This window comes from Macadamia integrifolia, chromosome 6, assembly GCF_013358625.1.
Source record: "Macadamia integrifolia cultivar HAES 741 chromosome 6, SCU_Mint_v3, whole genome shotgun sequence".
NCBI classification, from domain to species: domain Eukaryota; kingdom Viridiplantae; phylum Streptophyta; class Magnoliopsida; order Proteales; family Proteaceae; genus Macadamia; species Macadamia integrifolia.
In genome coordinates, this window is record NC_056562.1 from 2,311,774 (window position 1) to 2,323,857 (window position 12,084).

The window sequence follows — 12,084 nt, forward strand, 5'->3', positions numbered from 1 at the left end:
GCCAACTGAATATTTAAAAGTGTTTCAACTGTATATAGTAAACGTATAGTTGAGAAAGCCAGAATGGTTCAATTTCAATCATCCAATGGAAGAACGAAAGCATATAGAATTGATCACTTGACACTTTTTTACATTTCTTTCTATTGGAAAAACGAAAGCATATAGAACGGTAGTTTGGGTTAAAATTGGAAAAACCTGATAATATACAATAATCTTTTACATTTCTTTCTATATACAAACCAAACTGATCACTTGACACTTTTTTTTCTTTTTTTTAATGATAATATAGGAAATAAATGCATTAATGTGAAGAAATAAAACATTGTTCTCCGGATTACATATGGACATAAAAGATCTTCCCACCATATATAGCTTGACACCTTTGTTGCAAGCCATATTTTATTTTTCTCAGAATTAGCGTTTGGATTGGCTTCTTTGTATCGTGATAAAAAAATCCAAAAAAAAAAAAAAAAAGAGACAATGTATTTGGGATTCAGATAAATTTTACACTTAAAAGTTAGCCATCAAGTAAAGGGTGCACAAATCCTTGTACACTCTCATATTGGACTCCTTGCATCCAATTTGAAATCTATTGTTTTCATGTGAAACCCTAATACCCACAAATTTGTAGGAATTTGCCTAAATTTATAAAATTTTGATGTCAAAGATTTTGGACGGAAAACCCTTTTTATTAATATTCTAATTCATCATTCCTTTTTTTTTTTTTTTTTGGAATAAGAAAGATATTATATTTTATCCCGTCAACCCCAACCCACCTCCAAGTCATGAAGATAGGGTTTATCCAAAGTTTTGCCACAACCAGCACATGCCCCTTACAAGCTAAGCCAGTTGACACCTCTTATCCATCATATTCACTCAAAAGGGATATTCCATGCCCGTAAGAAATGATGATGATTGATGTAAGTGAAACAATACTCCATTCCCTCAAAAGAGGGAAAGAGAAAATGCATAAAAATGTGTAAGATTATATTTGAAAGAAAGTTTTTTGTTTACTTTTTTTTTTTTTTGGTAAAGAATTTTTGTTCACCTTTGAAAATAGAAAACAGAGTGTCCAATTAGAACACAAAAACATGATTGAATTGGTTATATTTACTCTTCGGAATGGAGTGGAAAAAAAGAACAGATTATACGAAGAAAAAGATCCAATGACTTCAAAGAATGAAATGAGAATCGTGACTTTATAGGTTTTGTGTAAAGTACTTAAGGTGTGTATGGGTGAATCACACTTAATATGCTTTAAGGTCAGATATCTATGAGCCTATGAGAGGTTAATTGAGAGGAGAGAATTAGGAAAGTTGTAAACTTTGAATTCATAGTTAGATCAGATGGTATGAGAAACCAATAGAGATTTCACCAACAGGTCTTGTAGGGATTTTTAATTATTCCAAAATTTGAGTTAGTAAAAATAGAAACCATCAATTAATCATCCTAGTTCAGATTCTCTAGAATTTAACTTGTAGGATTTGTAGCTACTTAAGGATCAAATTAAATTAAAATTGGATAAGCAATTTTAACTAGAATCGAGTATATAAAGATGATACAATTCAATTCTCACTTGGATGTGGATTATTGTAATAAATTTTTTTTTTTTGGAGTGAGTTGGGTAGGTAAGAAATGGCATGAAATTGCCATGATTTTGACAGATTCATAAGCAATAGTCAAATAAGACCACAAACTCTCTGACGAACTAAATTTAAATTTAGCTAGTAATGGGAAAATAATTGAATTATAATACATTGATCATTACCAAGGAAGACTTCTACATAACTCAATTTCAAAGATTAATTTGACTAATTTTTTATTTATTATTATTTGGTTGATAGATTTGACTAAATAGCAATATATTTAGTTGTTTTAGTTTCAAACACAACCACCCTACATCTTTGCTTGGATCATCTAAAAATATCTTCAAGCAAATAATTATTAACATTTCCCAGGAAAGTGATTACCAATACATGGTTTGGATTTGACTTTAGGGACAAGTAAAGGTCCTATATACTCATCAGTTTTAAATTCAGGTTAGCCAAGTAATAAGAAAAAGGGAGCAGGGTAGGTGAGGTCTCGGCTTATCTAGAGTCAGTAGTTCAATCGATGGGAGTATTGGGAGGGAGAGGTATAGGAGACTTTTCTAAAGAGAGGAGGAAAGAGATAGACATAAGAGTGAGTGTATCGTTGGCATATCTACCTTTTTTCCTGGAATAAAACAAAGAAAAAAAAAGTTGTCAAATTGCATGGCCCCTGTGCCTAAACACAAGGGTGTGTGAAACTATCACTCAACCCCTTATAAAATAAAAATAAAAATAAAAATATTATTCATGTCGATGCCCCTATGCATGCTTTCATTGGCCCCCACATTCGTGTAGGGACCACATGACTAGGCAGCATTCCCAATAAAAAAAAAAAAAGGATTATGTGACAACTACTCAATTGGTTAAGTGTCTGTCTTGTTGAAGCTTTTGGTACTCGAGTTTGAGTCCTCCCCTTGCATATGCAGAGCCAGTTGCTACCTCCATCCTAGTAGCAACTAGGGAGAGGGTATTTCCTTTTAAAATGAAAAGAAAAAAAGAAAAAAAAACAAAAAAACAAAAAAGGCTAGAAACACAAAATTATGGAAAAACAAAACCTTATTTTTGTCATTTCGATTTCGTTCCAAATGCAAAAAAAAGTAAACAACTAGAGTAATCATTTTTAAAATAGGTTCACCAAATACTATTTTTTTTTTTAAACATCATTTTGACGTAGAAACTGAGAATTCTGTTTTCTACACGAAACGTCGTTTCTAGAACTGAATGCCTACCAAACGCAGCCTAAGAGACTCAATTATTTTTAGTTCTACATTCAAAATATAAGAAGAGGAGAAGGGAATGAGAGTCTGTAAATGAGACTTAGACAATATGAAGGGTTTAAAATTTGGTTACTATTAATGAGTTAACCTACTTTATTTGCATGTTAACCGACGATACTAATAATAACATAGGATGAGGTATCATACAGGAAGAATAGAGGATCATTTCAAAAAGGAAAAGAGAGATATATAGGTGCTTGTTAGTGCACAACATCCCAGCCTTTCCTTTCTTGTTTAAATAGCCATGTAATGTGCCTATCATTGTGACGTTCAATGTCTAGTTGTATTATTTTTTTTTGTTTTGATGGAATAATGATTCTAATCAAATGACTGTTAGAGTTAGATGATCGAAGGAGCTTTTATTATTTTATTAATATTCTTGCCTCCTGTTTTTTTTGTAAGTAAACCAATAGGTTCCATTTAAAAAAAAAAATTCATACAATAAAATGAAATATTTGCCTTGAAAATGGCAAATAGGAGGCAGGTTCAGATTTTTACTCCACATGTAAAGTTAAATCAAATTAGTAAAAAATTAAATTTTTGTAATCATTACTCCACTTGATGGTTTAACTAACTTAATTAAAAAATTGGACATGCATTTAAACATAGTATTTTTTTTGGCTAGAAATGGGTAATATTATTAAAATGAAAGAGAGAAAATAACACCCGAAATCACCAAAACAAAAAAAAAAACCGCTACCCTAACCCCCACCTTCGGCATTGCCATCAGCGGGGGAGGGGTAGCGCAAATTAAAATCTAAAGTTTGATCTTCCTTCAGCATCCCTCCTAATCAGCTTCAGCACATAATTAGGAAAAATAATATTATCGCCTAAAATCCCAGTTTTTGTTGCATCACGAGCCAGAAAGTCAGCAACCGAGTTTGCCTCTCTAAAGTTATGTGAAATCTTACATGAAATCTCCTCCAAGTAAGGTTGAAGGAAAATCCATTTCTGAAGAGTAAACCAGGGGATCCTCTTTTGTTGAAAGGATATTGCGACCGCACTAGAGTCTGTCTCTACCCACAAGCAATTTATTCCCAATTTTCGAGCACGCAAAAGACCGACCATAAGCCCTTCCGCCTCAGCCTGGAACACACCTGTCACACCCATGAATATTTTATAGGATTTCAGAACTCTTCCCCAATGGTCTCGAAAAATTCCGCCCACCTCTGCACGACTTGGATTGCCCAATGAACTTCCATCAATATTCAGCTTCACCCAATTTATCTGAGGTCTAACCAGAAAACCTCTAAGATATGCTAGCTAGGGACGTTCTGGATCGTTAACCCCAGCTTTCTATAGCAAACAACATCGGCATCAGTCTTCACTTCTTTGGTGCTGGAATTTGAGGATCTAATGTCCTGTAAAATCATTTGCTGCACGAAACGTGACGGCCTTATTTTTCCATCATGCCTCTTATTATTTCTTTCACGCCATATATGATTTGCCACTGTAACCATACCCAAAGCCCAAGCCTCTTTGCAGCACACAGTCTTATGCTTTCTTTTCCACCATTGGAAGAAATCAGCTAGGGATGTTGCCTTCTTCCACCCAACATGGAAGCATTCACGGAAAATTTTTCAAATCTCCTTCTAGAAAGAACAATGTAGGAAGATGTGATCACCTCTTTACCACACAAGCTGCACCTTAAGGCAAGCGCTATCCTCCTTTTCTAAACCGCCTCATCCATAGGGAGCTTGCCCTGAGCCCTCCTCCACCCAAACACCAACATCCTTGGTTGCATTTTTTTGCACCAGATCAAGGATGCCCAAGGGACCTTAGGAATACGAATCCTAATCTCCTCCCAAGCAGAATTGGAGCTAAAGGCCCCATCCGGAGTCAGAGACCACAAACACATCCTTACAATCATAAGTTGGAATTTTTATATTCCCCACCTTCCAAAACATTTCATTTAGCATAGAGGATCTAACAGCCGGCAGTTGCCACTGAAAATTATCAATGAAGTCACTCAGCTTCCTTTTGCATTGGATACCAGGAGCTTCATCCATCCCAATAAGCTTGGATAGTCTGCTCACCCAGCCATCTGTCTGACAAGAATTTTATATTTTTCCCATTCCCAATCAACCATCTTTCCTTAGACGAAATAAAATGCCAAATCTTTCTAAAGCCAAGCCAAATGGAAAAAGAAATGTACCCTCTTTTAAATGACCCATCAAGCCTCAATAATTTAGTCCTAAGGAATCTGCAAGACATAGAATTCTCATGTTTCACTCTCCACACCATGTTGCAAAACATGGCTTTGTTGATGTCTCTGAGCCTGTGCAACCCCAAACCGCCTTCCTCCTTAGGCCCGCAGCACACATCTCATCTCATAGATATACCTTTTGCAGTATCAATCTTGCAAGTCCAGATGAAATTTTTCATCCACCTCTCCATTAGCACAATAAGGGATGAGGGCCACCAGTACACAATGAAACTATGATTTGGCATTCCCAAAATAATAGACTGGACCAGCTCCACCTTCCCATCCATAGATAAAATTTTTCCTTTCCATCCTACAAGGCGCCCTTTAACCCTATCCATAAGTAGAAATAGGGATTCCTTCTTAACTCTTCCCTTAAAAATATCAACCCCCAAGTACCATGTAGGAAAATTGCAGATAGGGATGCCAAGCTCTTCCACAATGGCCTGTTTCCTGCCAGTCGAAATTGGGCCCAGGAATAGCTTACTCTTATCTGGATTAATTTTCTATCCCGATAAAATTTGCTATCTAGAGAGAAAGCTGTTTAAATTCTTAACATACCTGATGGAAGCGTTAGAGAAGATGATAACATCATCTGCGAATAGAATATGGGCTGGAGTAGCAACACCGCATGGACCCGCCAAGGCTTTAATTTTCTTTCTAGCCACCAGCTCAGAGAGGCCTCTGCACAGCACCTCCTCAGCTATAATGAACAGCATGGATGATATTGGATCCCCTTGTCGAAGCCCCCTCTCCACTTCAAAAAATCCAACTGGGCCACCGTTGAGCAGGATAGAAATTTTAGTAGACACAAGAAGCTGATAGATCCAAGTTATCCACTTTTCAGAGAACCCAAACTTTCTCAAAGCATGGAAAATAAAATTCCATGAGATGGTATCATATGCCCTCTGAATATCTATTTTTAATCTCATACCTCCTCTTCTAGTGGATGCAAACATCATGTTGGCTAACTCAGACACCAAAGCAAAGTTGGAGTGGATAATCTTCCCTTTCTAGAAAGCTCCCTGCTCTTTAGAAATTAATTTTGGAAGCATCATCAGCAGTCTTAGAGCCAGGAATTGGAGATAATTTTACACAAAAAATTCCCCATGTAGAGCGGTCTAAACTTATTTAGAGAGGACGCGCCCTCCACCTTAGGAATCAAGACAAAAAAATTGTTATTGATTCCGTTAGGCATGAATCCATTCCTGAAGAACCAACTTACAACGTTACATACATCAGAAGATATAATCTCTAAACAAGCCTTGTAAAAGGCACCAGGGAATCCATCAGGCTCAGGGGCACTGTCAGGATCTAGCTCCCACACAACGCCCTTAATTTTAGTCTCTGAGGGCATCCCAGCCAGCTGCTCCCTATCATTCTCCCCCAAAACATTTGGAATTCAATGCAATAAATCCAAGTGCTCGCCTAGAGGAGTACCTTTATAAAAACATTCGTAGAAATCCACCACGTATTCCTCAATCTGCGCCCTATAAGATATTTGCACCCCATCCTTCTTCTTCAGGACCCGGATGGAATTTTTCATTCTCCTCATCTTATCTGATATATGAAAAATTTTTGAGCACCTATCAACTTACTGCATCCACCTGATACAAGATTTTTTAGCCCACAATTTTTCAATTTTCTAGGACCTTCAGATACCTAGTTTTTGCATCTGCTTCCTTTGCAAACACCGAATCATTCAAACCGTGCCTCTCAATTTCTTGCTAAACCTCCTCCATTCCCTTTTTCGCCTCCTCCAGCTCCAAATTAAAATTTAGGAAATTTGCTTTTGACCAGGATGGCAAAATCCCTTTCAACCTTTTTAGTTTCTGAGACACCACAGACATAGGCGACCCTAACATGCCTTCATCCCAGGACCTCTTCACAGCACCTAGAAAGTCTTCATGACTGCTCCAAAATCTTTGAAACCTGAAAGGGCAGTTTCTCGGTCTCTCCGTAGCCTCAGACACGACCAGAATTGGAGCGTGGTCAGAGGCCACCATTTGCAAAACAAACTGGTGACACTCTTGGAGCAAGAAAAACCAAGCCTCATTACAGAAGCTCCTATCCAACACCGCAACCACATTCCCTCGCCTCCTATTGTTGGACCAGGTGAATTTCCACCCTTGGGATGGAACTTGGATCAGCGAACATGTATGCACTATAGCTCCAAAGTCGGCCGCAGATCCTAGACTGAAAGACCCAGGCCCCCTCTTTTCAGTAGAGAGAAGTGTGGCATTAAAGTCACCCATTACCATCCAAGGGACATTAATCCCAGGATGAGCGACAACCAAATCAGCCCATAGCCCCCTTCGTTCTGGTCTCAGACATTTCGTATGCACCACAGATAGAACAATTCTATCATGTAACCATGTAAAAGACACGGATATAAACTGCTCAGAGGATGCGATCACCATAGGTCTCCCTATCCCTCAAAGCCACACGAGCCATAAATTTGGGACACTTCTCTCTCTTTCATTGTGAATAAGTCTGAGTCAAAACCCAGCTTATTAAAAAACATCTTAGGAAAATCCTCTGCTACCACCATTGGTTCAACAATACACAGGATGTCTGGCGATTTCTCCTTTAAAATATTTCCCAAAGCCAACCTTGTAGATGCTTTCTTCATCCTTATAATATTTCAATAGAGGGCTTTCATTTAAAATTTTTTGTTAGAATAATACGACCAGACTTCCGCAAAGTCTGCCCTGTATTGGCCACTTGCTTACCTTTTCCCTGTCTCCCATGCTCACCCTGTATTTCCTCTCTCTTGCAAAGAGCCCTATTGATCACCTCCACTTCATTATGGTTCACCACCATCGTACCATCAGTCAGTTGTAATGGATTAAAGGAAGAAATAACATTCTCATACCATTGAACTGGTTGATCACTCCCATTCCAGCGATGAGAGCCTTGATCGGGCGAGGGCTGAACTTGTGAATGGCCCCCTCTTCCATTGCCCGAGTGAGGAGTATATTTATTTCCCATTCTTTCCCTCATGGCCAGTGTGGTCCCTTCAACCCCTTGTCGATCACGCTCACCCTTAAGAAGGGTGTCAACGACAAGCTCCGTGTCCATGCTAGAGTCATGCTGCGCCAGCTCCTGAGCAACCTCCAAACCATCATCTGACCTGTCCATCGACCCATTACGCGATCCACCATCCATATCCGACCCATAGTCACTTGAAGCGTTATCTCCTTCCTCAACCGTATCTTTTGCAATCTCAGCTGGAATATTCCTTTCCATATTCGCCTGCTCTTCAAATGGGATAACGATTTGGATATTGGGAGAAATGGAATTCCCACTAGACCTCCTTAAAATATGCGATGGAGATAAGGAAGGAAATCCATTCCTCATATGGGAAGTAATCCTGGCCGTGGACACGTCATTCACCAGAATCCTCTCCTCCTGTTGGCCAGCAGGCCAAGCACTACCATCGTCCTTAGCAAAGACTGCCCCTGGGATGGAGGCTTCACGCTGCCTCTCCTCCCTTCCTTCTGCTTCCTTCCTTGCTCTGCATACATGGACAGAATGCCCCACCTTTTTGCAGACCCGCACCTGGACAATCCATCCTCATAAACAATAGTCTGTTTGAACCAGAATATCTCCCCCGTTCCAAGTTGCCTCCTCTCTACTTGAATTTCTTCTATTCTGCTTGCACCAAGTTCCATTTCTACTTGGACTCTTGTAAAGGTTCCCATAGTAGCAGTGCGAGTGCACCTATCCAACGCCACAGGTCTCCCTGTCGCCTTGGCCATGGTCAACAAAAATTTTTCATGCCAATATTTCAGAGGCAAGTCTGGGAATCTGATCCAAACCAGCTTGGTCGTGGCATTCTTAGCATGAACATCAAAATCAGGCTTCCATCATTGGAACCTGATTACTTGACCTCGAACTCTTGTAAGGCTTCATCTGCACATTGCAGTCATGTCTCCCTCCCTTTCAAATTGGAAAAAGAATATACCCATTCCCCATGGGCGCTATCTTAACATCGCCTTTAAGATTCTAGGATTTGCTAGCCGATAGGTACCTGAAATTTACCCTACCTATCAAGGCAAATCTGAACAGCAAGTCTTTCCTCATAAGCGTCTTAAGGAACTACAATTTTGGTGTAAGCTCTAGCATGAATTGGATCAGGTAGGTTTTCCATGTCCAGCAAAACCTTCCCCACCACAACAGAATATGATCACCTCCCCTTCTCTCTATTTGTGTATTCCGGTTGCCCTGCCTCCTCCCTGCCTTGATTACCATCGACCTCCTCCACAGGTTCATAAGATGCAATACCAGGGATCGAAACCCCTCCTTCCTCCCTAATGTTGTAGGTCTCAAATAATCCGTAATCAAGGGTTGTCTTCCAATATCGGGAGGCCAACCATCCTTCAGTTCTTGCCCGGTTCCAGGATTCTCAATCGCTTCACCAACCATCAGTGTGGTACCCTACTTTATAAACCAGCCTAATTACCCGATTGGTTCGATTTGCTCTTGCAGGACAAGAATCCGAGCGAGCTGAGTCGAGTACCTTATGGAATATGATGGCAAGGGTGACTCTAAAATCGAGTTGGCTAGACGAGTTGGAGTCGGTGCCTAGTGAAGTTCGTGTGCCCAAGCCATGCACATGCACGTATCACTGGGCTATGTAAGCGCAATAAAGGTATGTAGCCATATATTATATCAAGAACACGTGTTAATCAATTACCAAGAGCGAAATATGTGTCGGGGTCGAGCCCCCATCAAAAATCCCAATATTTCGGCTAAGTTTTGGCTGATTGGTGGGTGGTCATTGGTGGGTCGGACCCACTAGTGTGACCTACCACTCTGGTCATTAGATATTTTAACCGAAATAGCATTTATTGCATTTCTTCACCCTCATTTATTGTTTTATAAGGTGGGTGAGAAAAGTAAAGAAGAGAGAGAAACGAAGGAGAGAGAAGGGAAGAAGAAGGAAGAAATGGAGAAGAAGATGATCGTTGTGCTTTGGCGGGGTCAGATCTTTTGAATCCGACATCAAAAGCATGATCTTCGTCTTGGGATCTACAATTTGAGGTGAGTAAAAGCTATATTTCTCAAACCCCAAGAAACCCTAAGTGAAATCCTATGATTTGAGTAGGAATCTTTTGGATCTTGTCAATCCCGCTTGAGATGATGAATCTAAGGTCTAATAAAGGACCTAGATGTTGTTTATGAAGGTTTTAGAGGAAGAAATTGCAAGATTTGAGAATCATTTGTTGATCTTTTGAGCTAGATAGGAGATTTAAGGGTTTTGAAGTGTTCTTGAGCAAAGAGGTAAAACTCAAGCTTAGAACTTTGAATTGATCCTAGATCTATATTGGAATCATGATATGGGACCTTAGATTTATGAAAAATGTGGTCGAATCGACCCGTGGTGGTTTCCCCAAGGTGGGGTGAAGAATGAGAGTGAACAATAAAATCTTGGTTTTGAGTGGAAGGTGCCTGAAAATGGTCGAACCCACCAATCCGGAGCCCGCCTGTCCTAGATGGGATGCTGCCTCAATCGGCAAGCAAGACTAGTGGACACTTGGCCCATTGGTCTAGGCAGTGCCCCCTGGGTAGAGCGGCGACCAAGGACCCATGGGCACCTAGCTTGTCGGTCCTTACAGGGCCACTAAGTCCAGCGGCGGGCAAGGATCGGTGGGTATCTCGCTCACCAGTTGACCTACCACTCCGACACATCGGGTTTCGTTGGGCCCAAATTTGTCGGGCAACCTTCTATAATGATTCGAAACGCGTTTGGATCATCATACTCCGTTGGTTTTAAACCTAAAGTGAGATATACTAAACTCAACATTTTTATGATATGTTTATTAGAAACTCACGTCATCATATGTCGAATCTTTCTCTCACCAAGGGTGATCATTGTACACAATTATGCAAGTAGGAAGAGTACATTGACTTTATTTTTGGAGTGTTTTTGTATCATTCCATTATTGTTGTAAACTAGCCATGTCATCAATTCATTATTGTGCGTAGCATAGTCATCACAAATGCCATTTGCATGCATTGATGTGTGCATTATGAAATTCATTTATGACTTGATATGCTGATATCTTTAGTTGTTAAATGTTTATTCTTGCTTTGAAATATGAGATGGATGAATTTTAATTATTGAATATGATTCATTACTAGACTATATGCAGTCAGCTTGAAAACGAATGCATTGGTGGCCCGTGGAATGAGACGCGGTGACACAATACAGTCGTACTATCTCATATAGGAGCATGCGGTTAGGAATGACATATCCTTGTGCTATGACCCTTCCCAGCAGGGGTTTAGGTATTGGGTATATCACTGGGGGGAAGCCCGAGGTTGTGTGCCAACGGTGGCAGTTAGAAGTACACTAGGACGGTCGGTAATTTTGGTGATATAACAAGAGGGTCAATTGTACTGCTTTTAATTTAATGTAGGGCAAGGCCTATATTACTTTAATATAGGACAAGGCCATTTTATTTTCTGGTACCCACAGCTGGCCTTCTCCGACAACTCTATGGGCGTATCGTGAGATAGAGTTCACGACTCTTACCTGGGGCATACACACACTGTGGTTGTGAGTAACACATGACCTATGACTTATACATGATATTTAGGAGGTTTAGGATAATAAAAATGGACTTGTATACATATAGGTGCATCTGTATTGCGAATGATTGCTCGGTCTTTCTTTTCACTTACTGAGCTAGTGAGTTCATACCATGTGTACACCACTTTTAGATGATCTTGTAGGTTATCAAGCTGAAGAGCTAGAGCCGGGACCCACTGTGGAGTTTCCAACTGAGGACTAGTGGGTCCTTGAAGATCTGGGCCATGGGGTCTAGTGCCCGTGTGAGAATTGTGTCGCGGGACGGCAACAATAATACCTACACAGGATTCTTTTGATTATTTTATGATGCTACCCCTATTGTGTTCTAGATGTTTAAATTATAATTTTTGTGTATATATCACGTCTACAGGCCCACATGTAAATGTATTATGTATTACAATTTGGGTATCAAGAGTA

At 39.8% G+C, this 12,084-nt stretch overlaps 1 long non-coding RNA gene across 2 annotated transcripts; it reads left to right on the forward strand.

Annotated features, from left to right (window-relative positions):
- The first annotated feature begins 8,300 nt into the window (after positions 1-8,300).
- On the forward strand, positions 8,301-11,565 carry LOC122082741. Of its 2 annotated transcripts, XR_006141390.1 has the most exons (3): positions 8,301-9,209; positions 9,561-9,723; positions 9,958-11,565. It is a non-coding gene; the product is annotated as an uncharacterized LOC122082741 (long non-coding RNA). The 2 variants fall into 2 exon arrangements; XR_006141389.1 differs by having other exon boundaries at positions 8,301-9,723.
- Positions 11,566-12,084: the final 519 nt, after the last annotated feature.